Source organism: Sphaerodactylus townsendi, linkage group LG11 (genome assembly GCF_021028975.2).
Source record: "Sphaerodactylus townsendi isolate TG3544 linkage group LG11, MPM_Stown_v2.3, whole genome shotgun sequence".
NCBI lineage: Eukaryota > Metazoa > Chordata > Lepidosauria > Squamata > Sphaerodactylidae > Sphaerodactylus > Sphaerodactylus townsendi.
In genome coordinates, this window is record NC_059435.1 from 61509531 (window position 1) to 61536693 (window position 27163).

Genomic DNA, 27163 nt, shown 5'->3' on the forward strand with positions numbered 1-27163 from the left:
ACATTAATCAAATGAGGACATTATCACCCACAACCCAACAAGCCAGAACTTGAACGATGGCTTAAAAGAAAGTCCCTGATGATAGGCAATTTAATCACTCGTCTTACCGTGGACTGTGGTTTTCTTCTCTTCCTTTCAGACACTGTAAAAGTAATAGCATTGCAGCAGACATCTTAAACAATAACATATGGAAGGAATTAGCCATGAAGACGTTGGGCCTGATGATTTTCAGCAGAAGACCTTTCCAGGAGGAATAAGAAAATGGATTCCTGAAACAGTTCATTCATTCTGCATGACCAGCCCCTCTCCCTCTCCAGAACCAGCATGTCATACTCAGAGGTTCAAAGTTATGCCCACTCCTGAACATTTCTCGCGTGGGAGACACCTATCTAATTCCTAACATCCACCCTCATGCTATATCAATACTGTACTCCTTTGGGGAGGGGCTGTGGCTCAATAGTAGAGCATCTGCTTGGCATGCAAAAGGTCCTAGGTTTAATCCCCAGCACCTCCAAAGGATCTGGAACTAAGGCCCCTTCCGCACACGCAAAATAATGCGTTTTCAAACCACTTTCACAACTGTTTGCAAGTGGATTTTGCTATTCCGCATAGCTTCAAAGAGAACTGAGAGCAGTTTGAAAGTGCATTATTCTGCATGTGCGGAATGAGCCTAAGTGATGTGAAAAACCTCTTACAGTAACCCTGAAAAGTCACTGCCAGTCTGCGTAGACAATATTGACTTTGTATTGTCTAAGGCTTTCACGGCCGGAAACACTTGGGTGCTGTGTGGTTTCCGGGCTGTATGGCCGTGTTCTAGCAGCATTCTCTCCTGACGTTTCACCTGCATCTGTGGCTGGCATCCTCTGAAGATGCCAGCCACAGATGCAGGTGAAACATCAGGAGAGAATGCTGCTAGAACACGGCCATACAGCCCGGAAACCACACAGCACCCAATATTGACTTTGATGAACCAAGGACCTGATTTGGTATAAGGAGATGAAGGCGACAAAATTCTAGCGGCTCTTGTTGCCCTGCAGGCCCACAGAACTGCACAAGCCATGCAGTTGGTGCTTGCATGATATTTGAGTTGGCACTGGGTGATTTGAGAAGGAAGGCCGATGGAATAAGACTTTGTGCCATAGTCCCAAAATGGCACCTCAATTGTTGTAACCCCCAGGAAGGAAAAGGACAGACACAATACAAATATTTGTTTCCCCTGTGACTGGGACTTAAAACAGCTGGACAGAAGCATTTTGTTGAACACTTGTACTGGAAAGGCTACCGTCCTGTGCATATTTGTTTGAAGTCAGTCCATGGGGAATCCACTGAAATCCATGGAACTTACTTCAGATGTTCAGAATGTAATCCTTGCGTAGAAGGATTCTTGTGAAACTTTAAAAACTATCTATTCCAGCTCAAGGTTTCCTGGACTAATGTCCACCTTGCCAATTACATGTAGTGACCCTTCACTTGACTCATATGTGTGTTGTGGAGCAGTAGTGGCGTAGTGGTTAAGAGCTGGTGCACTCTAATCTGGAGAACCAGGATTGATTACCTGCTCTGCCACTTGAACTGTGGAGGCTTATCTGGGGAACTAGATTAGCCTGTACACTCCAGCTGGGTGACCTTGAGCTAGTCACAGCTCTTCAGAGCTCTCTCAGCCCCACCCACCTCACAGGGTGTTTGTTGTGGGGGGGAAGGGAAAGGAGATTGTCAGCCCCTTTGAGTCTCCTTACAGGAGAGAAAGAGGGGGAGGGTATAAATCCAAACTCTTCTTCCCTCTTCTCTTTGTGTGTGTATACATGATTGTATGTAAAACCAATTAGGGTCAAATGCAAGAAATATAGGATAAGATGTAATGATGCCTGTGATGCAGTTGCATCCTGTAATTCCAACAGGCAAAATTACACCAACATGACAGGTAGCTTTGATCTCCAGATGGAGAAACTGGAAAGGCTATGGAAATTTACCCAACACAAAAAATAGGAGCCAAATGGGCACTTCAAAGGGTTGGGGGGATGCAGGGTCAAATGCACGAAGTATAGGGTAAGATGTAATGATGCCCAGTTCAAAGAACAGTAGACAGCCCATTCAATGGAGTAGTAATTCATGAATGATTCCTCTTTTGCCAAGTTAGTTGATATCTGTTAGGTTTTCCAACCTCGAGATGGGCCCTGGAGATCTCCCAAAATTATGACTGATCTGCAAACAACAGAGATTAGTTTCTCTGGAGAACATGGCAACTTCATTGTCTCCATAGCATCACATCCCTGCTGAGATTTCTTCCTTCTCCAAACTCCACTCCCCCCAGGTTCCACCCCCAAATCTCCAGGAATCTCTCCCCCTCCTCCGAGAATCGGCAAACTTAATATCTGTGGTAGCTAAAGACCTTCAAGTCCTTGTTGAGTTGTGAAATTTCCCCAGGTGTCACAAAGATGGTACACAACACAAGTGACAGAATTTCATCTTTGGTGAACGAAATAGGATTTCTTTGGGCCAGAAGTTAGCAGTTCAGGCAGTGTCTTTATTCCCTTTCTTTGAAGTGCTATTTATTTTGTGTTATGTTCTTAACCCAAACCAAGGAAATATTTCTGCCCAGTTGGGCAGTCCTGCAGAGAAGCAAATACTGATCACTAACCCTGACGTTGTCTTTATGAAGTTGTCTAAACAAGCAGCCTGCTCCCCCCCTCCCAGCATTCTTGTCCTATCAAGAAGACTAAGAAAACAGAGTCTGTCCCAGAGAGACGTGAAAGATTACACAATAACAGAGGCCTGAAGTTCAGCAACTGCTAGTTTTACTAGGGAGATAAGGGGCAAGAATGAGATATTTATAGGAGCTTAGACATTTATATTGGCTTTTCAAAGAAACATAATGATCAAACCCTAAAGAGTGGGAACATCATCAGTTTATTACCTTTTAAGTTTAATGGGGGTTTATAGCATAAATACATGCCAACAAAACACTTCTGTGAAAATAAGACGAGCAATAATCTCTCGAGGCAGGGACTGTCTCTTGACATATGTTTTCTGTAGGGCCTACCCACAACAGGTTTATCACAGTGAGTTAAACTAATGTTTCATTTGCACTTCACAGCACAAACCAGCAAATTCCATTAAAGGCACTGGTGGCAGCAAGCGCAGGAAGATGTCTTGTCTGAGAGAAATGCAGGGTGCAAATTGCCCAGTGCAACAACTAATATTGGCCCTGTCCCACCACTGCTGGTTTCTATTGCCACCATACATCCCTTTCCCTTATTACTATTTAAGTCCATGAGCCCAGAGGTGATGCATCACACACACACAAGTCTAAGGCAACAAGGACTCTTCCTTTTTTGCTCTCTGGCTTACCAAGGACCACCACTGGATTGGGGGGGCGGGGGGGCTGTGTCTTAAAAAGTGGCATGGTGCCAATAATGCAGCATCACTTCCAGCAAACTCTGGAAGGTGATTGTCACATCATCAACATGATGTAGATTTAATGCTTCAGGATTCCGCCAGAAGTCTATGGTTTTACCATAATGTTTTGTGGGAATCCTAGAACACTCCATTGACATCATGTTGATAACATGGCATCACTTCTGGATATCAACCCAAAGTGATGTCATGCCATTAATTGCCCTATCCCCACCTCTCCCTCCCCCAATGCTAGCCAATGACTGGTAACCTTACCCAAACCCCTTAAACTGTTGGACATTTGCGAGAAAAACAAAGCTGAACATGGCAATTTTGAAGATAGTGTTTTGTTTCATCCTTCTGCCTAGATTGCCTTCAGTCAGTGTTGACACTCAAGAGCTCTGTCTGCAGCCACTGATTTTTCTTTTTAAAGCTCCAGGAGTTGGACTGTGAAAGAACACAGTGTAACTTAGTGGCACCTATGAAAAGCAACAGCATTCTGTTGGCCACATAGGACAAACTCTCCATGCAGAAACCACCAGAGGAAAAAATAAAACTTCTGAATTAAGTGAAACTCTAAAAACAATGTCATACCCCAGGATAGTTCAAGAGACTTCCCGTAGCTTTTTCCAGACCAACTTCTTGAGGGTCCCTGTTAGCTGGGCTAAATTCAAGTTCAAACGTTATTACGCTCATCAACCAGCAACACAAGCATACAAACTGGATAAAATTACTGTTTACCATCAGAACCATTCGGCTGATTTAAACAGATTTTATCATTTAAACAATAATAATGAACTGATCCAACAAAATAAAACTACTTAAAATAATTTAAAACATTGTCTGCATTACAAAATTTAATCAACCTGAGAAACCATTTCTGATTTCTGAACATTGTATTCCAGGATACAAAATCTAGCAACTTGTCATGTCATCAACATGCTACTGATTTGAGGATTTCATGATGTCTACAAAGGGAGGGTTTTGGGGGTTTGGGTTTTGTTTTTTGCATTTCCCCTTAAGAATCATACATTTCTTCTGTCCAAGATACCACAGTGGGGTAGACAGATCATTGTTCAATCCTACTCAGACTATGTAATGCTTGGTTTAAAGTATATTGTCAACAGATCAGTTCTTAGAAAACCAAGAATGACAATCATCACAATTGGCTGTTGATTTTTACATGTTGGAGATATTTAGTCATTTGGGATTGGATTTTTTTGTTAGGTAATAACTATTTGCTTTAGTGACCAAACTGTGGGTGTTGAGGGTTGTTCTTTTTTAAAAAAAATGTCTACAGTAGATGTTCAGAACAGCAACATTCTCTGAGATGTCTGGCTACAGAAAGAAAAGCAGGGAAGCTATGCCAAAAATCCCACAGCAGTAAATCTGAGCCATGTTCTTTGAAAATATCAGACTCTCTGATTACATCTTCCAAAGAAAACACGAGAGCAGGAGATCTAAGAAATGACCAGCAAACACAGGTTGGCTGCCAGCCATTTGAGGTGATGTTTGGTGTTGGTTACCCAGCCAACCCTTCATGAGTAAGTGTGAAAAAAGGATAAATACACAAGCCAAAGGATGATTGCCTTACTCCTACATTGCGTTCCTTTGTAAGAAATAGGGCACACCTTAAATTTTAACCACATACTTTTGCTTCCCACTGAGATCAGGAGACTTTCCCCCTATGATTTGTGGGAACGTTCTGATCATTCTTCTGAACTGTGAAGCATCAGGGGTGGTCATGGTAAAAAGAGTCATGAAAGCATCTGCTTGCCACAGATATCTAAATGTCATGAGAAAAATAATAGAAAATGGTTGTACATCACTAGCCATCGAACAGACTGCATGTTACTATAGGTTTCTTTTCTGAGGTAACGTTTGCAGATATTCTACACGCCATTGGTCTTTAGCTAGGCGATCATGACTACTGACCCTAACAAAATTAAATGTTTCAAAATAGAAATCTGTATAGCTCAAAGTTCTCACCTTCATTAAAAGCCATATGTCATTTGACTCATAATTTAATAACCTAAATCAGGAATCCCCAGTAATGCTCACTGATGACTTTTCTGGTTACCACTTGCTTCTTACCTGAAACATCTCTTTTCCAAACCAAAGGGCAAATCCCAACTCTTCTTCATCTGGTGGGAGCAGGAGATACTTTAGAAGACCCAAGGAGATAACGTCTTTGGCTCTGAAGGGAGGTCTTGTTTAGAAATAGCTGCCCCTGTCATTGCAGGATGTTTGGTTTGGAATCTCCCAGCATTTTATGGTGCCCTACAAATAGCAACCATTTTATTATTGGCCCCATCTCTCATGGCAGCCATTTTGTGGTAGTGCTCACTACCCTGACCCATGTTGCGCAAGCCCCTAAAAACATTTCCAAATCCCTCCCCATTTGTCTACACTCACCCTATCGAAAACACTTCCTGGCCACCATTTTGTGGTTGCTCCATTTTTATAAACTTCTTTGATCTATAGCTACAAAGATTCAAAGTCTTCTGCTGCTAGTCTCTAGGGGTCATGTCTATATAGCTATGTAGACACAACTGCCTATAATTTTTTTTAAAAAAAACTGACAGAAATACAGTGCGAGATGACTGGTGTGAGCTCAGAAAATGACACTGATGAGAAAATGGCACTACTGTGGAGAGGCGTGGGAACGTTTTAAGAACACAGCAAATGAAAATGTTTTCAAAATGTTTTTTAAAAAGAATTGCTACAGAACAGCATGCAAATATAACATTTTCTGGCAGGAAATAAAACATTTTGAGTTAAAAAATATCCATGCCGGAAATGTGTTTTTTTCCTTCCTCAAAATGGTTCATTTGGTTTGTGCAGAAAAGTGCTTACAAAGGCAACAAAATTGAAGATGCCTGACCTGAACATAATTTTTGCCCTAGCAATTTGGAGAAGAAAATGCCCACAAGGAGTGTTTTTAAAATCCTCCACAGAACATTGTGAAAATGCAGGGACACTATCGAAAATCAGTGGAGAAATCCTGTCTAATTCTTCAATCTTCTCTGACCAAACTCTGGGAAACTTCTCCAACACTAGTAATTTCCATAGAGGTTTTTTGTGTGTTCTCTATTAGCTATTCCCCACTTAGCTATGGTGTGCCAAGAAAAAAATTGCTCCTACAAATAATGTGAAATGTGATACCCAAATAAATTTTACAGGGGAGCTTTTGGAAGCAATGTTGCTCTCTAAATAAACTTTTCTTATTAGAAAAAATCTAGCGAAAGCCTCACTGTGAAATTCTGAGGTTTTCAAGAACAACTTTTGATTATTCACAATAGCAAAAGTGGAAGAAAACAGGTATTAAAGGAGAACAGGCAACAGACACTAAAAAGTCTTTACAAAAACCATTTGGCTTTTGGGTCTAAAAAGTTTCTCAGAGTATGGTCAGACAAGAGAGTCCCACGCCCTATTCTATTCTTCCCATGGGCAGGTCTAGTTTGATGTTGACAAACAATCTAAAACTCTTGATATTGAATTCTTGAATTCACATGTAAGGAGTTCAGTAATTGTAACCTGACCTAACAAGTATCACAATAAAAAAAAACTAATTTCTTGGTATTCATATCTTTGTTTTAAACAGGATGCAAAGCCAGAGAGAAAAAAAACAGTAGAAGAAAAGATTGCTTCTCATGAAGTCTTTCCTCCATTTTTCACTCTCAACTTGCAATGGCTGTTTTGGGAAGTTCTGAACAATGTTGTCATGCAGTTGTTCCTCTTCCAGGTTTTCCTTGGCTCCACTCTGCAATGTCCGAAGCCAGATTTGGTTTGATCTTTTCCTAAAATATCATATTTGAAGTGGGGTTGGAGAAAGTGGGGAGTGTAAGGTGAAGTTTTTCCGCATCCAGTGACATTCACCCCACCACCATCACCACATAGACACACACACACACATCTCCAACAGGAGTGGGGGTTTTGGCCTTTAAAAATAGATACATTGGTACAGTGTTAAAATACTATAGTGACATGCATATAACTGATTTTGAAAAACTGAGCAGAGTCATGGGTAGGGAGGATAGCAGGCTTGTAAGAAGAGAAAGGGGAATCACTCTGTGGGGGGGGGGATATTCCAGTGCCGCTTCAAATGCCTTTGTGTTCACAACGCAATGAAGCCAAAACAGGGACCACCCCCCTGTAAAAGCAGCTATAGAAGGGGAAAGTGACAGACGCCTTATGAATGTGCCAGTAAAAACATTGATAGATGAAGTCAACCCAGTATATGATTACCATTGTATGTACATATTGTTCTTGGTCCCAAGCCTTTGAAATAAGTAACATGGCTGTCTACTGATGAAGACTTTGTATCATCATGAATTAACTCATTGTAGGATATCAGGAAGAGGAGCAGACTTTCAGGCCCTTTCCGCACGGGCCTTTTACAGCGCCCTGGGGACGGCAAAAACGCTGTCCCCAGGGAGCTGTTCGCATGTGGGGCGTGCCGCCCTTGCGCCTCCCCAGTGGTGCGAAGCCACTGTTTTGGAAAACAGCGGCTTCCAGCCGCTGCCATGCGAACAACAGTGGCTGGAAGGTGCCATTCCCCCTCCCCTTTCCCAAACGCTTTACTGTGTCCTCCGGCCTCCGGCGCGTCGCACAGGCCAGGGGACACGCCCCCCCGCCCTGCGACTTCCGAGCTGTCGCGCAGGGCAGGGGGGGTCATGTCCCCTGGCCTGTGTGATGCACCGGAGGCTGGAGGACACAGTAAAGTGTTTGGGGGACGGTGCAGCCTGTGCGGAGGCTGCACCGTCTTCCCCGTCACAACCGGGACCGTTCATGTGAACGGCCCTGGGGGGGGGGGATTGGGTCGGCGTCATGTACACTGACCCAACCCCCAGAGTGGCCGTGCAGAAGCCGCCTCAGACTAGACAGTTGCTACCGGCCTCTGACATTTGGTAAAAGCTATCTGGGTAAAATGATGCTGCACCAAAGGGCAGGAAAAAACAAAGGAGAGCAAGGTGCAAGGGACAGAGTTCATTTAGCTCTCTAGATCCCTATGTGCTTCACAATTTATTTTGTAGGGATCTTTTATAAAAATTTCTTAGCTCGAGTGGGATCTGAGAAATTTCCATGGAAGATCCCGTAACAAAGCAAAGCTAGAAATGGTAAAACGAGAATCAAAGACATTCTGTAGATTCCTTCATCGTCACCACAAAAATGCTACTAGGCAAAAAGGTTTTTAATGTTCATTAGCTTGGGGTAACTCTGTTGTTAAAAAGGAAAGATACATTTGGTCTTTGAACGATCTCCGGCAAAGTTCAGCCACAGTGGCGCTTCCTACCCAGACGTATTCTAGCTGTCAGAGTGCCTCTAGAGGACCAGTCCACATATCAAGTACGCCATCTAGGAGTTCTTAGAGTTCTATTATATTTTAATCCGACGTTAAGTTTTACATATTTACATATTCTGGAGATTTTAATGATATGTGCTATATGTGACTAGCTGCCCTGAACCCCACTGTGGCGAGGCCGGGATAGGAATAAAAGAAAATAAAAATAAAAGTCTCTGCAGCAGATAGCTCTCAAATTGTTGCGGAGAGGAAAAATTGTGAAAAATATTGGACCTAGGATACTTTTTCAAGGCTTTTATCTCACAGGATTTTTCTCTGTGCTGCAAAGCTGATAAATTCACTTCTGGTGGTCTTTTTACTCCATGTTCTGTATGTAAGACAAAACTTGCTAAATTATCAGTGAGGAAGTGAGCACATTTCATGTATTAACAGAGAATTTTTATATATCCTGAGCTATTGCAGCATGTGTCCGCATGCATGTCAGTAGCCTGGGATATTTTTTAATTATTTAGAAGTAGGGCTCCCAGGCTCCCCATAACCACCAGTGGGGAATAAGGGGGGAGTAGCGTGACTATATCCAGGCTGGGAAACTCCTGAGCATTTGAGGATGGAGCCTGAGGAACATAAAGACCTCACTGGGATACAATGCCATAGAGTCCACCCTCCAAAGCAGCCATTATATCCAGGGAAACACGTCACTGCAGTCTGGAGAACAGCTGTAATACCATGACACCCCCAGATACCACTTGGAGGTTGGCATCCACTACTCACAAGTAGTCTGCACTGGAGAAAAGAAGCAGAGAAGAGTCTGAATTTATACCCCCCTTTTCTCAACCCTAAGAAGTTTCACAGCAGCTTACAAACTCCTTCCGCTCCTCTCCCCACAATAAACACCTTGTGGGGGTAGGTGGGTCTGAGGGAGTTCTGAGAGAACTGTGACTGGCTCAACTTCACCCAGCTGGTTTCATGTGGAGGAGCAAGGGAAAAAACAAATCCGGTTCACCAGCTAAGAGAGTCCGCCACTCACATGGAGGAGTGGGGAATCAAACCCGGTTCTCCAGATTAGAGTCCACCGCTTTTAACCACCACACCACGCTGGCTCTCAAAGCCTCCTGCCCTACATACCTAGATATCACTTGGTTCCTCATCATTTGATGTTAAAGATGTTCACTTGAAACAGAACTTATAAAATCCATTCTAAATTCTCCCTGATAATCTTGGCAGGGTAGCAATTTTTTTTAATTCACCACAACAAATGCCTTCTGTGTCCTGGCATCCTAGGATAGGAGAGAAGGGGTGGGAAACACTCATCCCCTGAGATTTCATTCACTCAGTTTTTTTTTCTAAACTAGCCCTTTGTGTTGTATGAAGTAACTGATGCTTTGCTTCCGAATCCCAGCCATTAACGTTTTTTTTCTGTTCTCTGACTGCTAGTTCAAGACCCCCAATAGGTTACCTAATCACCCAGCCTTGTTGCCGTGTTTTGCTGGAATATTGAGGTTGCTGTACATCGGGAGCGTGGTTGTTTGTTTTCAAAGTAAAGAACAAATGTAACATTAAATACCCTTCACTGCTTCATTGAGCAGCCTTGTCTGTCTCGTGCTGAAAACAGAGCTACTTCCTATTGTGACTGGTTCTTGATTGAACTAATGATGCATGCAGAATCATAATTCAGCACTGGGAATTAAATTATCAGACCAATTGAGGCTGTTGTCACTTATCGTTACTTATGCCAAAAACAAAGAAACAAAGCAAAACTTCGGTGCATGCGTGTGGATTTTTTAGGCAGTGTTCTTTGCACAGTTCACAGGTAGGTGAGCAGACAGCTACAGGGATAAATAAATATGGAGCAGGCAAGGCAGATATTCGTACCCAAGCTGGGAGATACAGAAGTATGCAAATGATAAGTGTAAGCAAAGCCGTGGTTCTCCAAAGATCAAGTCTGCAGTGAATTGTGGAAATTATTTCTTCAAGCAGATCTCATCCTTTCATTACGTGCGTGATTTGAATTATGTATCAGCAGGTCTTGTCTTAATTTGGGGCAAGGCAGTCTGTAATAGTTCCTTCCTTGAAATGCTCAGCATTACAGATGCCTCTTTCCTAATAACCTGAAGATGTGGTGGATTTAAAGACAGCATTGGTATAACTGCCATAATCGGGAAATAGTTCCATATTTCTGTATTCAACTTTCAACTCATGCTTCCTCCAAGGAATACAGAGTGGTGTGCATGACTTTACTCCTCCCCACCCCCATTTCAGCTTCATATTAAGCTGAGAAGTAGTGGGTTGGAGCCAAAGGTTCTGTTCCACTAGTGGTAGAATGGTTCAGTGAGCTTGAGGAAGACAGTTTTCCCCTGAAAAAGGTTCCTTGTTGTTCAGGAAGGGTCTGCAATCAGTGGATCAAACCAAGTGATTCCTTCAAAATCTGTTGGGATTTTGTAAGTGTCTGTCATAACTCAATTATAAAAGGGTTAACTGTTTGCATGTAAACAAGTTGTTGAAGTCACTGTTTATGACCTGATCTATTGATTAGATATTGGTCAATCAAGATATTGGTCAAGTGCTGTACCTTATGATTCTTGACAAATGTATTTTCTTTTATGTACACTGAGAGCATATGCACCGGAGACAAATTCCTTGTGTGTCCAATCACACTTGGCCAATAAAGATTCTATTCAATTCAATTCTATTCTATTCTATTCAGATAGCCATTGCTTACATGTTAGTGAGCATATACATCTAAAGTTATAAAGTTAACTCTGGCCTTTTCCGCACGGGCCAAATACAGCGCCCTGGGGACGGCAAAAACGCTGTCCCCAGGGAGCTGTTCGCATGGGGGGTGCAGCTGCTTCACAGTCGCGCCACCCTCGCGCCTCCCCAGCGGCGCGAAGCCGCCATTTTCCCACCTCGCTCCCTGAGCGAGGTTGTTGGAAAACAATGGCTTCCAGCCGCTGCTGTGAGAATGGCAGCAGCTGGAAGGTGCCATCCCTCCCCCCTTTGCCCGATTGACCTACCTTCTCTGCAACCGTCCGGCGTGTCACCGAGGCCTGGAAACACGCCCCCCCTGCCCTGCGACTCTGGAGCGGTCGCGCAGGGTAGGGGGGCATGTCCCCTGGCCTCAGCAATGCGCCGGACGGTCACAGAGAAGGTAGGTTGATCGGACGACGGCACTCCGTGGCGCAGTCTTCCCACTCGTTACCGGGACCGTTTGTGCAAATGGTCCTGGGGGGGGGGGTTGGGTCGGTGTCATGTATGTGGCCGTGCGGAAACAGCCTCTTTTTCTTTGTTTGAGCAGACACGACACCAGAGAGGAGACACAAGGTACACTGCATCTTGTGAGACAGCAGATAGGTAGCAAGATGTTACCAAACATACAGTAATGTAGATGTGTAACATACATGTAACATACATGTAGATGTGTACATACAGTAATGTAGATGTGTAACAGGAAAGAAAGGATTTCTTATTTCATCTCCATGTAACCCTCCCTTATAGTTAGTAAACTCATTTATAAAAAGCAACTGAGAATCTGTCTTTTCTGTGCTAATATATATACACACCAAACAAAATCACACAATGAGCTTTATGACAACATGAGGGGTTGAACCCTAGTAGGCCTGGGCTTAATCCAATACTTTGACTGACAGGAGTTTGACTGACAATACTTTGACAATACTTTGACTGACATGGTACCTTGAAGACAAAACAAAGTTTATCCAGGCATAAGCTTTCATGAGTCAGAGCTTCTGTTCCTCTGAAGATGCCAGCCACAGATGCAAGAGAAACTTCAGGAGAAAATGCTACTAGAACACGGCCATACAGCCCAGAAATCACACAACACCCCAGTGATTCCGGCCGTGAAAACCTTTGACAATACAGTCAGAGCTTACTTCAACAGATGCATCCGAGTATAAATCCATCAGATGAAGGCCCTTTCTGCACAAATCAGCTAAAATGATTGTAAAACATTTTTAATTCCCCCCCCCCTTTGCCACAAAGTTTGTCCACACTCACCCCCTAGAAATGATTCATGACTGCTGTGTGGAGTTCCTCCCTTTTTTAGTTATTTGTTGTACTGATGTTTCTGTGGTTCATGCTGCTATTCTGTATGGCCTGTATAAGTGATGCTTTGAAGATTTTACCCACCCCAAATTAAAAACCACAGAAATCATGAAAACAAACAGGTAAGGGGGAAACTCAGCTACATGATAAAATGGCACTGAGGAGGAAGTTCGGGGATGACACAGAGGCATGGGGAATGTAGTAAATAGATTGCACAGCGAGTGACAACATTTTGAAAGCATTTCAGGCTAATGAATAGTTTTAAAGGGGGATGCATTTAAAACATTTTAAGGCTGGAGATAAAATGTTTTCAATATGTAAGGTGGGGAAAAATAATGCAGAACTCCATGGAGGAAACATTTCATTTCTGCCTCCAAATGTCAGGAAAATGGTTTGTGCGGAAAGGGCCAAGTTGATCTGACTCATGAAAGTTTATGCAAGAATATATTTTGTTAGACTTTGTGGTGCAGCTGGACTCCTGGTTCATTTTGTAACTACAGACTGACATAGATTCTCATCCAGATTCTTAACCACAGCACTGTACGTAGTATCTAATTAATAATACAGCTATGTGTTCTAAGGCAAAAGAATTACAAAATTACAAAAGGATCAACATACAGATCAGAATTTTTTTTAGTAAAACTTCACTAGGCTGTCACAGCAAAGGTGGGGTGCCGGGGAACCTTAGACTGATTCCGCATGGGCCAAAAACAGCAGTGTGAAAACGGTATAAACCCTTTTACACCGTTTTAAACCCTTTTACACCATTTTCACACTGCTGTTTTGGGCCCATGCGGAATCAGCCTTAGGGATAAAAGAAAATCAGACTTGGAAACCAGTTATATCTGAAAGAAAATAAAGAGGATGATCTCAAAGCAGTTAATTGGACTGATGACCTTGGAGTAATGTACACCGATATTTAGAAACCAATACCTGCTTTTTGAGCTATGTGTGATGGTGAGAAGGGGGAAAAAATTTAGTAGGCCTTTCACTATTCAAGATGGAGCCTCTCCAGATATAACAAAGCAGTTATTCTCTTGACAACAATCCCACTGTAAACTGATCAAGGATGTATTCAGCCTGCATCAAGCAACTTGGACATCTGCTGAACAAGTTTGCAGCTGCTTGTTGGTTAGAAAGAAACTCACAGCTGATTGGGGGATCACTGGGAATTGAATTCTGATCTCTTAGCTTATGAGGGATAAGTTGGGATGGGCTTCTTCCTCAGCTAAATTGCAGCAGAGTGAAGTTGGACATCAGAAGCAATTGATTTCTGATCTTCCCATCGTAAACAGTAGGGGAGAAAGATATTGTTTTTTTCCTGTCTCGACAGCTCAAGCCAACCTTTTGGGGTAGGGAGAAGAGGTCTGTTTTTTCTCCCAGCCCAAACTGGAAGATTGACTTGTAGAGCAAAAGCAACCTCTTCCTTCTCCCCACAGCCACAGCTGACAGCTTTATGTGAAGAGTGAGAAGTCAGCTGCACTTCTGATCACTACATCACCTCCGCCAAAATTGATGGGAGATCAGATACAGTCTGACTTCCAGCTGAGAGTTGACTTCTGATTCTCTCCCCACCCCCCACTCAAATATAATTTCTGGATACAGAGGAAATCTTTCCCAGCCAAAGATTTGAATCTGACTCCCAGCGATCTCTCATCAGCTGGGAGCTGGCCTCTAGTGGGCGCAAGTAGCCATTTCCTGTAAATAGATATGAGCAGTCTGCATATCGCTAAACCACATGCCAATTAAACGGATGTGGAGAAGAAGAATTTGGATTATTACCCCATATTCCTCTCCTGTACGGAGTCTTAAAGAGCTTACAAACTCCTTCCATTCCTCTTCTCGTAACAGACCCCTTGTGAGGTAGATGGGGCTGAGAGAGTTCTCAGAAAATTGTGCCTAGCTCAAGGACATGCAGCAGGCCACGTGCGTAGGAGTGGATAAACAAATTCAGTTCATTAGATAAGTGTCTGCTGCTCATGTGGAATGGAATGGGGAATCAAACCCAGTTCTGCAGATTAGAGTCCAGTGCTCTTTAGCACTACACATCTGGCCAACAGGATGTCAGATGAAATGGCAGGTGTTTGAACATCTCTAGTGCACAAAAGGGGTAATTTTGTCAATTCTTCCTTCCATGGCAGACCTTTGCTGCCCCCCTCAAGCTGTTCCTAGCTGTCTTGGAAGGAAGCAGACAGTCAATCTCTACTGACAAAAGGAAAGTTTTGGAAAGTTTTAGCAGGATCAAAGCCAATATATGTTTAAAGGGAAGATCACCCTAGAAATTGAAGGATTTGTTATAGCAAACAAAACATCCTGTAGGAAGATAAAGAGCAAATGCCATCAATTTGTGTGTTGTGGACGAAGAAGAAGAAGAAGAAGAAGAAGAAGAAGAAGAAGAAGAAGAAGAGGAGGAGGAGGAGGTGTTTGGATTTATATCCCCCCTTTCTCTCCTGTAGGAGACTCAAAGGGGCTTACAATCTCCTTGCCCTTCCCCCTTCACAACAAACACCCTATGAGGTAGGTGGGGCTGAGAGAGCTCCGAGAAGCTGTGACTAGCCCAAGGTCACCCAGCTGGCGTGTGTGGGAGTGTACAGGCTAATCTCAATTCCCCAGATAAGCCTCCACAGCTCAGGCGGCAGAGCAGAGAATCAAACCCGATTCCTCCAGATTAGATATACGAGCTCTTAACCTCCTACGCCACTGCTGCTCCTACGCCACTGCTGGAGGGAGTCAAGTCACAGAGAAATGCCCAGAAGTGGTTTGTCATTGTCTGTCTCTATGTGAGCTGAGAGAATTCTGAGAGAACTGTGACTGGCCCAAGGACACCAGCAGGTTTCATATGAAGTGGGAGAATCAAACCACGTTCTCCAGGCTGGAGTCTGCTGCTCACTACACCTTCAATGTAGTACGATGATATTTCACACAAGAGTTGTTGTTGCTTGCATAGATTCAAGTCCAGTCGCACCTAAGAAACCAGCAAGATTTTCAGAATATGAGATTTCAAGAGTCTAGGCTCCTTTTGTCAGATCTCATGAAGAGATCCTTCACTCAAAAACTCATACCTCAAAAATGTATTGATCTCTAAGGTCCTACTGGACTTGAATCTAGCTGTTCTACTGCAGAGCAACGTGGCTTCCGACTAAAATTGTTGCTTCGATGTGGTTTGCAGATGCTGAGTGTATATATGTATTCAGCCATCTTGAGGTACATTCAATAATAAATAAAAGAGCTAGTGTGATATAGAGATCAGCCAGTTAGTGTTAGGTCAGCCAACTTGTTCAAATGAAGTGGTTTTCTTCTGTCAGACTTATCTCATTGTTTGACAGTCTGACTGATGACTCTTCAGGTCTTAGGCAGAGAAACATCCAACACAAATGACCTGAGAGCCTTGAACTGGACATTATAGGAACTGAATTTAGGGCATCTTGTATACAAAGCCGATATTCCACCACTTGGTTGTGAACTCTCTCCCACTTCACCACAAAATGTACTGGGTGACATTGGACCAGTCAGTATCTGTCAACCTAATTTACCTCACAAGACTCTTGGATAAAAAAAAATCAGTTCTGGACATATGCTAAAAATGTAATAAATAAATATTATGCATCCCATTATAGTCAAAAAACAAAAAAGTCAAAAGCTTAGTAATTGCATTGTAAAGAGAGGTTTGTAGACAACCACTCATTGACATAGTGTTCAGACTATGAAACCTAGAGTTTTCCTCTCATATGACAAAATCACCCTTTAAAAATTGTGTTAAATTGAAAACAGGTAGTAAAAAAGACTGACTGCCCATTTGCATGAATCAGAGGACAGATGTTTTTATGTGTTAAGGAGACTTTGATAGAAAACTAAGAGGCCTCCTCCACAGGTTCATAAAAAGATAAATACTGTGTATTTGGCTGAAGTTATTCAGTTTTTGCAGATGGTGTAAAGCTGAATTGTAGGAAATAATAACTTGTTCACAAAATGGAGCCCAGTTCCAATAGTAATTTTATTCATGTGGTTCATAACAGATGCGGGAAGATCTATTTAAAACTGTAAGAACCCTGTTGGATCAGAGCCCTGCTAGATAGCAGTCCAGCATTCTATTTCCCATAACAGCCCCACAGATTCCCCCAAGAGTTTATAAACAGCACCTCATGTGGTGTTTCACATGTTTCACGCTCTGAACATGGGGATGCTATTCAGCTACAATGGCTAATAGTGGTGGAAGGACTCAGCCTGCTTGCACCTGTCTAAGACACTGTTTACAGCAACCTGTGCTAGTAGCTTTCACTACATCTTCTGGCACTGTTCCATAAGATAATTAATTATGTATGGCGTGAAACAAACAGAAGTTTCCGGAAAGGTGTGAAGTAGTTTGAGGGTATTTTATTTATTAAACATTTTTCTTTTTCTTCATTACGAAAGCCAGGAGCAAGTAACTATAAATTTCATGGCAAGCATATGTGAAATATGGTGTTACAACCAGGAATGTTCTGCTCTTGAACTCCAGAGTTATGGACTTTTTCACACAAGAAGGAAAGTCCCCAGTTGCAGGGAAGTCACAGACCTGATCTCCATATTCACTTTCTTTTTCTGTACTTAGAATACACATTCTAAAACACAGGTGTCACACTCGCGGCCCTCCAGATGTTCATGAACTACAATTCCCATCAGCCCTTGCCAGTATAGCCAATGCTCATGTTGGGAAGGACTGTTGGGAATTGTAGTTCATGAACATCTGGAGGGCTGCGAGTTTGACACCCCTGTTCTAAAACAAAACTGCACTTCCAAAAATTATTTCATGGAACAAATTGCAAGATTTGGACCTTTTGGGGTGCAATTAATTCAACAGGAAGAAGACTAAAATAATTTTGAATTTTTAAACAAAGCAGGTAGAAAAAGAAATCAGAAATAAACAGGATGTGTTGTAATGACAAATTCAATTAAATATTTGGGAATAAATTTGACTGGACAAAACGACATATTATTTAAAAACAACCATAAAATAACATGGATGAAGATGCAAGAGGATATGCAAATTGAAAGAGGATGTCACACCCCTATTCTAATATCACATTAAGTATCCCACCCTTTTCTAGCCTAATAGAAATATTTGGGTTCTTGTTTGGATTGAACTGCCTCTGGAATAGAACCAGGATTTGCTAAGCACAGAGTCCAGCAGGACATTGCAAGTCTCTGATTTGAGGAGAATTAAGATACAGATTGCCTATGTAAGAAGATTCAACTATGTAGGCTGCTGAACGTACCAGTATCTTCCTCAGATGTAGACATGTGTTTCTTTGCTCTTCTTGAATGCCGTTATAACAGCATTTTTCAGCTGAGAGAGACATACAGCAGCTCTCCCATGTCACATAAATATAACATGGGAAACAGCCCCAAGCATACAGTTATTGCTCGAAATGCAGCATCTTCACAGTGTGTACCTCAGTAGACAGCATCAGTAAAGCCTGAACTATTTTACATCTGCCAGTCTCGATTCAGAGATAATGAAACCGCTGTATGAAAATGTCTGTTTCTGCAGCACAAGGCAACCCGCTCCCAGCGAAACATTCTCTCTAATGCCATTCATCACCTACTGTTATGATTCATCATGTCTTTGGCATGCTTAACCGAAAACATGTCTTGTGGAGTTTATTGGACCTTCATCACAACAATCCTGGAAGGTGGATTGTTACCTCAACAGATGGAGATCTGCGATTGAGAGAAACAGACTTGGGCTATGGCCCATGAATTTGTATTGGCGATGGGGGAATTCTTTGCAGCGCCGTTTGAAACTGGCTGTTTGCAAACTTTCTAGATGAACATTCAGGGTGGGGGGAGATGCTTGGTTCTGAGAATACCTTTTCAGTTGAATCACTGCCGCAAGTGTAACCTCTATCTGTGGGTTCTGTGGGGCAGAACTTGGAATGAGTTTGCAACAACAATTTTTAAAAACAATATGGTTTACTTTCTTAACATATAACATATAACATCAACATTTAACATCACACTTCAAGGTCCTGTTCAGGTTGCATTTCAAGTCCTTCTAGTTACAGTCTACTGATACTGCCAAGTCCATTTCTTCTTTGCAAGTGGGTTGGCTCCTGAAGACTCCAAGGGCTTGGTGAACAGGATTCAACATGATGAAGGTTTCCAGGAGAACTCTCACCCATTACAACCACAAAAAACCTTGAAACAATAAACTCCAACATTTATAACATAGCAAAAACAAACAACTACCTTCCCAGTAGTTCCCAACAACATTGCAGTTACCTTAACAAGGTGTTAAGGGCTTATAGAAATCAAGGTCCGAGTCTGGTAGCCTTGTCTCCTCCAAACTACATGAGCTCTGCTGCAGCCTCTTGCTGCTTTGAGTCTCCACCCCTTACTGGGTCAACCCATTCTGAGCATGGGGGTTACACAAGCATGTTGGTGGTGCCAGTTTTTAATGTTATTCAACTTGTAGGCTGCCCTTCCCTGTTCTATATTTCATGAGAGAGCATGTGAGAGCACTGATGAGAAAAATCAAACTGAATTCAAAGACATTCTTTGAAAACAGTGCAAGAACTCACATACCCATAAGATACGCAACACTACTCACATACCTGTTACGGGGGTCTATAGATTTGTGTTCAAGCATTTGCTCATCAGCATAAGCACTGGCAGATCTTTCATGGTTTTTTGGATACAACTCCTGCTATGCAGCAATCAATCTGAGATTTACCTTTGATGAGTGAGTTAATCTATCTGTGCTTCTGGGCATGTACTTACAAATCAGCTGCCTCTGTAATTCAGCATACTTTCATAGCAATAAGCAAGAGTCAATGGCGTATCTAGGGGAAAACAGGGGGGCATCTAACCCAGGTGCCACTTTGAAGTGTCACATGGAGGTGCAATTGCCCTGTCCCCACACGCTCCCCCAGGAGGCTTCTGTGCCCCCACCCACTAGCTGCCACGCCCCTGCCTGCGGCTTCTCCATGCCTGCCACTCACCCACCACTTCTGCCACCCCCACCATTTTTGCTGCCCTCACCATTTGCCAACCGCTTCTGCTGTCCCCCCAGCGCTCCTGATGTTTGCTTGCCACTTCTGCCACACACCCACCACTTTGGCCAGCTGCACCCTACCAGCTGCCTGTTGCAATGTGGGGGGGGGGGCGCAATTTTGGTACTTGTTCCAGGTGCCATTTTTGGCAAGTATGTCACTGGCAAGAGTTTGGCTGAGCATTTCCTCCAGTCAGGGACCACTGTGAAAGAACTTCTGCACAGTGGACAGAATGAATGCTGACTCTCTCACACGGAGGATGCTGTTTTAAATTCCAACACAGAACAGACTTTCTGAGGTGAATGGAAGTTTCTTTGTAACACAGCTGGGCATTTTGACCATCCCTGTTTGGGTTCTGAGATGTGACAAGATTGGGCTAGCCTGGCTATCCAGGTGAGAGTTAAGGGGGACTGCATTCTTCTAAATCCAATGAAGTAACTGGGTCTGGACTGGTGTAAAAATTGCACTGTGAGGTATTTAACGTTTAAAAGAATATGGGGTCCTGTTCTTGATTGGAGTTTGCAGTATGAAAAGTTCTGTTAACTGTGACGAACTGCAGCAAATGATACACCTGATACTTATGCATTTAAGTCTCTAAGTCCATGCAATTTCTATTTCTAAACTTTCTGAAAAAAATATTCCAGAAGTTCCCTTGGTGTCTAACCCTCAAACCTGACCTGAATCACTCAAGTCAATGGATATTTTTCATTAACTATGGCAAATTAATGAACTGCAAATTAGTAAAATGCAAATGAGGAAAAAAGGATGCACTGTGAATTATTCAAATTATCTACCCTAATCTGTATTCCAAATGTGAGGCTACAAATTCAAATCCTTGACAGAGCATCCATATTGGACTTGATTCACAAATTTGAGAGCCACATTTATTCAGCCTGGTCCACAGACAATGCTGTTTGTCGTTTCCAACCTTTGCTCTTATAATAAGGCACCTCCATAAATGAAGAACCTAAAAAGTCACATGCATTTTTGAATACATGTAACAAGTCTGCAAAGCAAAGGACCTGCTTTTGTGTGCTTTCCAACAAGCTTATAGTAGGATAAATTACATGCCAGTGAGCTGACCAAACAGTTCCGTCCCAATCCCAATCTTCCTGAAACAGGCAGATTCATTCCTCTGTGCTTGTCAGGTTGCATGAATTAATGTGTCCTGTCTATCACACAGCAAACAAAACTGCAAAGGTAGTGATAAACTAGCCTTACTCGCTAGCAGCTCCACTGGATGAGGAGGAGGCAGCTTTTCCTGTCAGATGCAGACCCAGGTGACTTGGCAAGAAGCAAAACCCTGGAAGGTGTGGACTAAAAGTAGAATGCCTCCATTTTAGCTTTCTACCAGAACACTGGAGTGGATTCTTGAATTTATTACAAAATCTGGATTGGATGCCTGGGTGGCTCCAATGTGGTAGCAGGTCCACATTGAGGAGAAAGGTGGGGTATACATGAAGTAAATAACACAAACAAACAAAAAGACATCCATAACTTGAGAGACAACTATTATAGTGCTCTTTATGTGGGTTGTTTTTAATAGCTTGCAGGCTTCAGCTAGTGCAAAATGCTGTATTGGTCTTCTTGATGGGTCACTGAAAATACATTTGTGGCACTAATGCTTGTCATCTGCAATAGCCATGTAATGGTTTCTGAGCTCAGTTCAAGGTTCTGGTTACGCTCCACAAAATCCTAAATAAGCCTGCTACTTTCAGGCATCCACTCCATTGCCACATTCCACCCCAGTCTGAGATTCAGATGGGGATCTCCTCTTAATTACAATCTCTGCACCAGATCAAGAGCACAAGGACATGCAAAGAGGCATCCTAAATGACTGCCCTTCTGACCTTTCTTCCTATTGCTTGACTATAGCCCCAATCCAGCCCCAATCCAGTAGACTTTAAATAAAGATATCTCATCCTCCATACATGCTGCTGTTTTTGCATGTACTATTTCAGTAATTTTTTACAGTAACTTGTAATGTATATATGGTAACCTTTTCAGTAGTGGCTTATCAGCTACGAAATACCCTCCCTCCCTCTCCTGGCAGCTTTTCAATGCCAGTCTAAGACTTTTCTTCTAAATCAACTGGCTCTGAATTTAATAGTTAATGTTTTTGTTCTTCCCTCTCTGCCTTTTTTTTTTGGCAACAGGCTGTGCAAGCCAAGGAGATTTGCTGAGCCATGGCAAAAGCAATGTTGCCCCTTGCCCTGTTAAATTGACCTATGAAACTCAATGAGCTGTACCATTGTACCATTTGCCAGCACAAGTCTGAGCCAAGTAGTGTAGTGGTTAAGAGCAGGTGGATTCTAATCTGGAGAACAGGGTTTGATTCCCCACTCCTCCACCTGAGTGGAAAAGGCTTATCTGGTGAACCAGATGTGTTTCTGCACTCTTAGGCCCTTTCCGCTTACCAAGACCACATCACGGCCACCCTGGGATGGCAAAATGCCACCTCATTGAGACCCCGTTCACACAAACAGTGCTGCTGAAATGCAGCAGCGCTAACCTGGCTCCCCTCCACCTCCCCCAGAGCGGCGTCAGGCCGCCTCCAAAAACCTCCCTCCTGGAGGAAAGTTTTTGGGAAACAGTGTGTTCCCTGCCTGCACGTGTGCCGAATGGCATAAATTCACCGGGAGACATGCTGTTTTCCCCGATCCCCACTCACCTCATGCGCTCCTGTAGCATGCGGCTCTACTGGACTGCTGGGACCCTCCCTCGCTGTCCTCCAACCCCTGGAGGTCGGAGGGCAGCGTGGGCAGGTCTAGGAGTCCAGCAGGGTGATGCAGGACGATGAGGTGAGTGGGGGGGGGGGAGCGAGAAGAGATGCAGAGCACTCCTCTGTCATACCGACCTCTCTTGGGGCTGCTTGCATGCTCCCTGTGCTTGACAGACCCCCCCCTCCACCGGGCAGAAATTCCTGCAGGTGCAGAGTGGCCCTTTCCTTAGTCTTGAAAGGGAAAGGGCCTTACATTCCTGCTGGGTGACCTTGGGCTAGTCACAGTTCTTCAGAACTCTCTCAGTCCCACCTACTTCACAAGGTGTCTGTTGTGAGGAGAGGAAGGGAAAGGAGTTTGTAAGCCACCTTGAGAAAGGTGGGGTATAAATACAAACTCTTCTTCTTCTTCTTCTTCTTCTTCTTCTTCTTCTTCTTCTTCTTCTTCTTCTTCTTCTTCTTCTTCTTCTTCTTCTTCTTCTTCTTCTTCTTCTTCTTCTTCTTCTTCTTCTTCTGGTAACATTCCCAGGCAAAATGGCCCAGAAAGCCAATTAAAGCTGACCCCACCCCCTTTCGGCAATGGCATGGGCTTCTGCATGGAAGTAGTGCTATTACCGCAGCTGCACAGGCATCCGGTCTTGCACTGCCAAACAACTCCCCAAACCAGCATAAATGCACCTTATGCCAGAGCTAGTGGCATTTACACTTGTGCCAGGGTCATACCGCCTCCTCAGCAGGTCCCCCACCCACCCTCTCCCCAGATTGCACTTTTAGTCATACTTTGGTTTTAATTTGTTGCAATTGTTTTATTTGCTGCTGCTTTTTCCCAGAATGTTTTAAGGTCCGATTGCTTCCCTTAGTGGATTACATTAGTGTTGCACTTCTTTTTGGATTTTACTGTTAATATTTATAAGTTTGTTTCATTATCAAATTGTATGTTGTTAACTGCCTTAGGCACATGTTTGTTGAGAGGCAGCATTGAAACATTTTGAATAAAAGAAGAAAATAAAGTAGGACATTATACATATAGATGGCATAATCTTGCATTATACATGGGGGGTGGGCTGAAACTGAGAGCCTGTGGTTAGCCAAAATAACACAGCAAGTTAACAACTGAACTAAGCTTAAAACAAAGACACTTTGGTTTCTGCCTGGCTGGGGAAAAGATAACAGCATTTTGAATAAAGAAAACATGGGTCTTCCTAGGTCATTTCCTTCTCTCTTAGCTACGTGGAATTGCACCCTTCTGTTGAAGTCGGTGGACTTAGAAGGGTATAATGCTACTTAGGATGTCAACATTAATCAAACAGTTTTATAAAATTAATTCCTTGTCACTTCTTGCACATCACATGACACTTTTTTGTTGTTGCTGTCTAGTTCTTACACATCTTACGGGACCTTCATGGGCAGGTCAGACTCTATGACCTTTCTGTTATTACTGTAACGCTATGTGCAACTGTGGGGGTTATGTTTTCTCTTTGAATGCATTACCAAATGCCGAATGCCAGCATGCCAAGCTCCTTTCTTTTTCTCTGTTACAAAATTTATTCCAAAATATCCCTATTACAAACAAGTATCTGCGCAACATTGTTATTTTTATTAATCTCTCTGTTTTTCTTGCAGCTAGAAAGGATTACTTGCAGATGCTACTGTATTTATTTTTCCTCACTATCTTCAAAGAGCTGGCCTTAGGTTTATTATTTGTTCTTCAGACTGGGAGGTATAGAGATAATTCTGTGAACGTGACCAGCAAAATGCGTTCTTCTATCAGCTGCCTCTTCAAAACACTACCATTAGTAAAACCTTTCCATCCTGCCTCAGCCAGATAATCTTTGACCATTTGGAAACCTCAGCATCAAATTGAAAACGCCTTATGCACAAAGATACATCTTTACCCTTTGTGAAAGATATTAGCATTTACCGGGACAGGCATTTGTTATGGCAAAAAGAGAAAGGTAGTATGACCCAATAGCTGGTATGTGATAGTTTTGATCAGAAAAGGCAAGGTTCAAGTCCTATTCAGACAGGAATCATCAGGACCGGAACACAATGTCACAGTAGTGTCAAACTCTCAGTAGGCTCAAATTCACAGGAAAAACTGGCAGGAATCAGGTCCAGGGCAGAAGAAGATTTCAGGCGAAAGGCAAAAAATACATCCTCGAAGAGCAGAAGTTCACTATGGCAAGGATAGATGCTTCATTGTGATGGATCAAGCCATATTTTTACAACACTTAAGATCACTAACAAATCAATAAAATCGGACACAGGCATTTTACATCAAAACATTAACAGAGAATCAGACCATTGGTCTATTTAGTTGAGAACTAATGATCATCCTAAGATACTGAAGATGCACTAGCTGGGCACATTCATTGCTGTGTGACTGACAGGGCAATCCTATGCAAAGTTACTGTAGTCCAAGGCCATCAAAACCAATGAACCTGAGACTGACACCATATGGGCTATCACTGAGATAAAGCCTCTACCCCAAAAGGGGGTGAGTGCCCCCATCCCCCATTGTTTCCAATGGGAGCTAATAGAAGATGGGGGCTACACCTTTGAGGGTTCATAACTTTGGACCCCCTGAACCAAACTTCACCAAACCTGGGTAGTATCATTAGGAGAGTCTCCTAAAGATACCCTGAAAGTTTGGTGCTGCTAGCTTAACAATTGCACCCCAGACAGCAGGCACCCTTCAAATTTCTCCAGATTCTCCTTTTAAATCTTCGGCATGGATTTAAAGGGAGAATCTGAGGTCCACAGTTTAAAAATTGAAAGTGATGCTGTTTCAGGGTAGGGGAGAATCCATCACAAAACAGCATCACTTTCAGTGTTGTTTTAACTGGAGATCCCAGATTCTCCCTTTAAGGTGGTTTTAGAAGGAGAATCTGGGCTCCCTAGTTTAAACACCATTGAAAGTGATGCTGTTTGGGGGTGGATTCCAGCTTCACAGCGGCTGCCCAAAACTTAGATTTTGCACCAGGCTCCATTTTCCCTAGCTACGCCTCTGCCTGGAGGGGAGGGCAGAAGGGACTGCCAGCTGGGAGCGCAGCCGGGGGCGGGGGAGTGGGCAGGGGAGTCTGCTGTCCCCAAACTTGGAGAGCTGCTTTTATAAGCACGGAGGCTGGGGGGCAGGGCTTGGGGATGTGTGGCCACACCCTCAGGAGCTGCATTTGGGATGAGAACAACAGACTTAAACCATTAATGTCACAGAAAAGGTGGATGTTGAGGATGTATAAGAAGAGAATGGTGGCACCACATTTCTAAATGTTCTTAGTTTAAGTTTCACTTAAAACTCATGAATGTTTATCATAGAATCAGAGTTGGAAGAGACCACAAGGGCTATCAAGGCCAACCCCCTGCCATGCAGGAACACACAATCAAAACACTCCTGACAAATGGACATCCAGCCTCTGTTTAAAAACCTCCAAAGAAGGACACTCCACTACACTTCAAGGCAGTGTGTTCCATTGTCAAACAGCTCTTGCTGTCAGGAAGTTCCTCCTAATGTTTAGGTGGAATCTCTTTTTCTGTACCTAGGGTCGTGATTCACTCATTGGAAGAGTTGCACGGTTGCTTCAAAGCAAAGCCACTGACGACCAGCAAGCTTACTCCCGAGTAACGCACACCTTGGAGTCAACCATTTTTTTCTAAACTAAAACCTCAGTATTCAGGTTAAATTGCCGTGTTGGCACTTTGCGATTAATAAGTGGGTTTTGGGTTGCAATTTGGGCACTCGGTCTCGAAAAGGTTCGCTATCACTGTCCTAGGGTATGGAAACCAGACCTTTTACCATTTTGGTTGCCTTCCTCTGGATCTGTTCCAGCTTGTCAGCCTGAACACAGTATTTCAGGTGAGGTCTGACCAATGCAGCACAGAGTGGCACTATTTCATCCATTGATCTAGACACTGTACTCCTATTGGCTGCTGCATCACACTGCTGACTCGTGTTCAGTCTATGGTCTACTAAGACTCCCAGATCCCTTTCACACGTACTGTTGTCAAGCCAAGTGTCACCCATCCTATATATGTGCATTTCATTTCTTCTGCCTAAGAGTAGTATCTCATATTTATCTCTGTTGAAATTCATTTGGTTAGTTTTGGCCCAGCTCTCTAATCTATAGGTCATTTTGAATTCTGACCCTGTCCTTTGGGATATTAGCTATACCTCCTAATTTTGTGTCATCTGCAAATTTGATTAGCATGCCCTCTATTCCATCATCCAAGTCACTGACTGGAACATTAGTCCTTATTCAGTGGACTCCAACAGAACTAACATTCACTTTTTGCGGGGGAATGGGAGCTACAAAGAAGTATCATGTCTAAGGTATAACTAAGGCCAAAATATTAAAAGAGTTGCCAACTCCAAGTTGGTAAAATCCTGGGGGTTTGGGGGTGGGGCCAGGGAAGGGTAGAGTTTGTGGAAGAGAGGGAGCTCAGTGGGGATGTGATGTCATTCTGGAACATTCTGGAACTTGTTTCAAGGTCATGTGCACTTAAGAAGCAGAGCCAGCAGTATAAGACTGGATTTGGCCAAGCTGAGCCTGCACGTCAATGCTGGGTTCGGCCAGGCTGGGCCAGGACCAGCGTTCAACTCCATGCCTGTCTCTGAAGTCCATGTAAGTCTCAGAGGCATCAGGAAGCATGGATTCA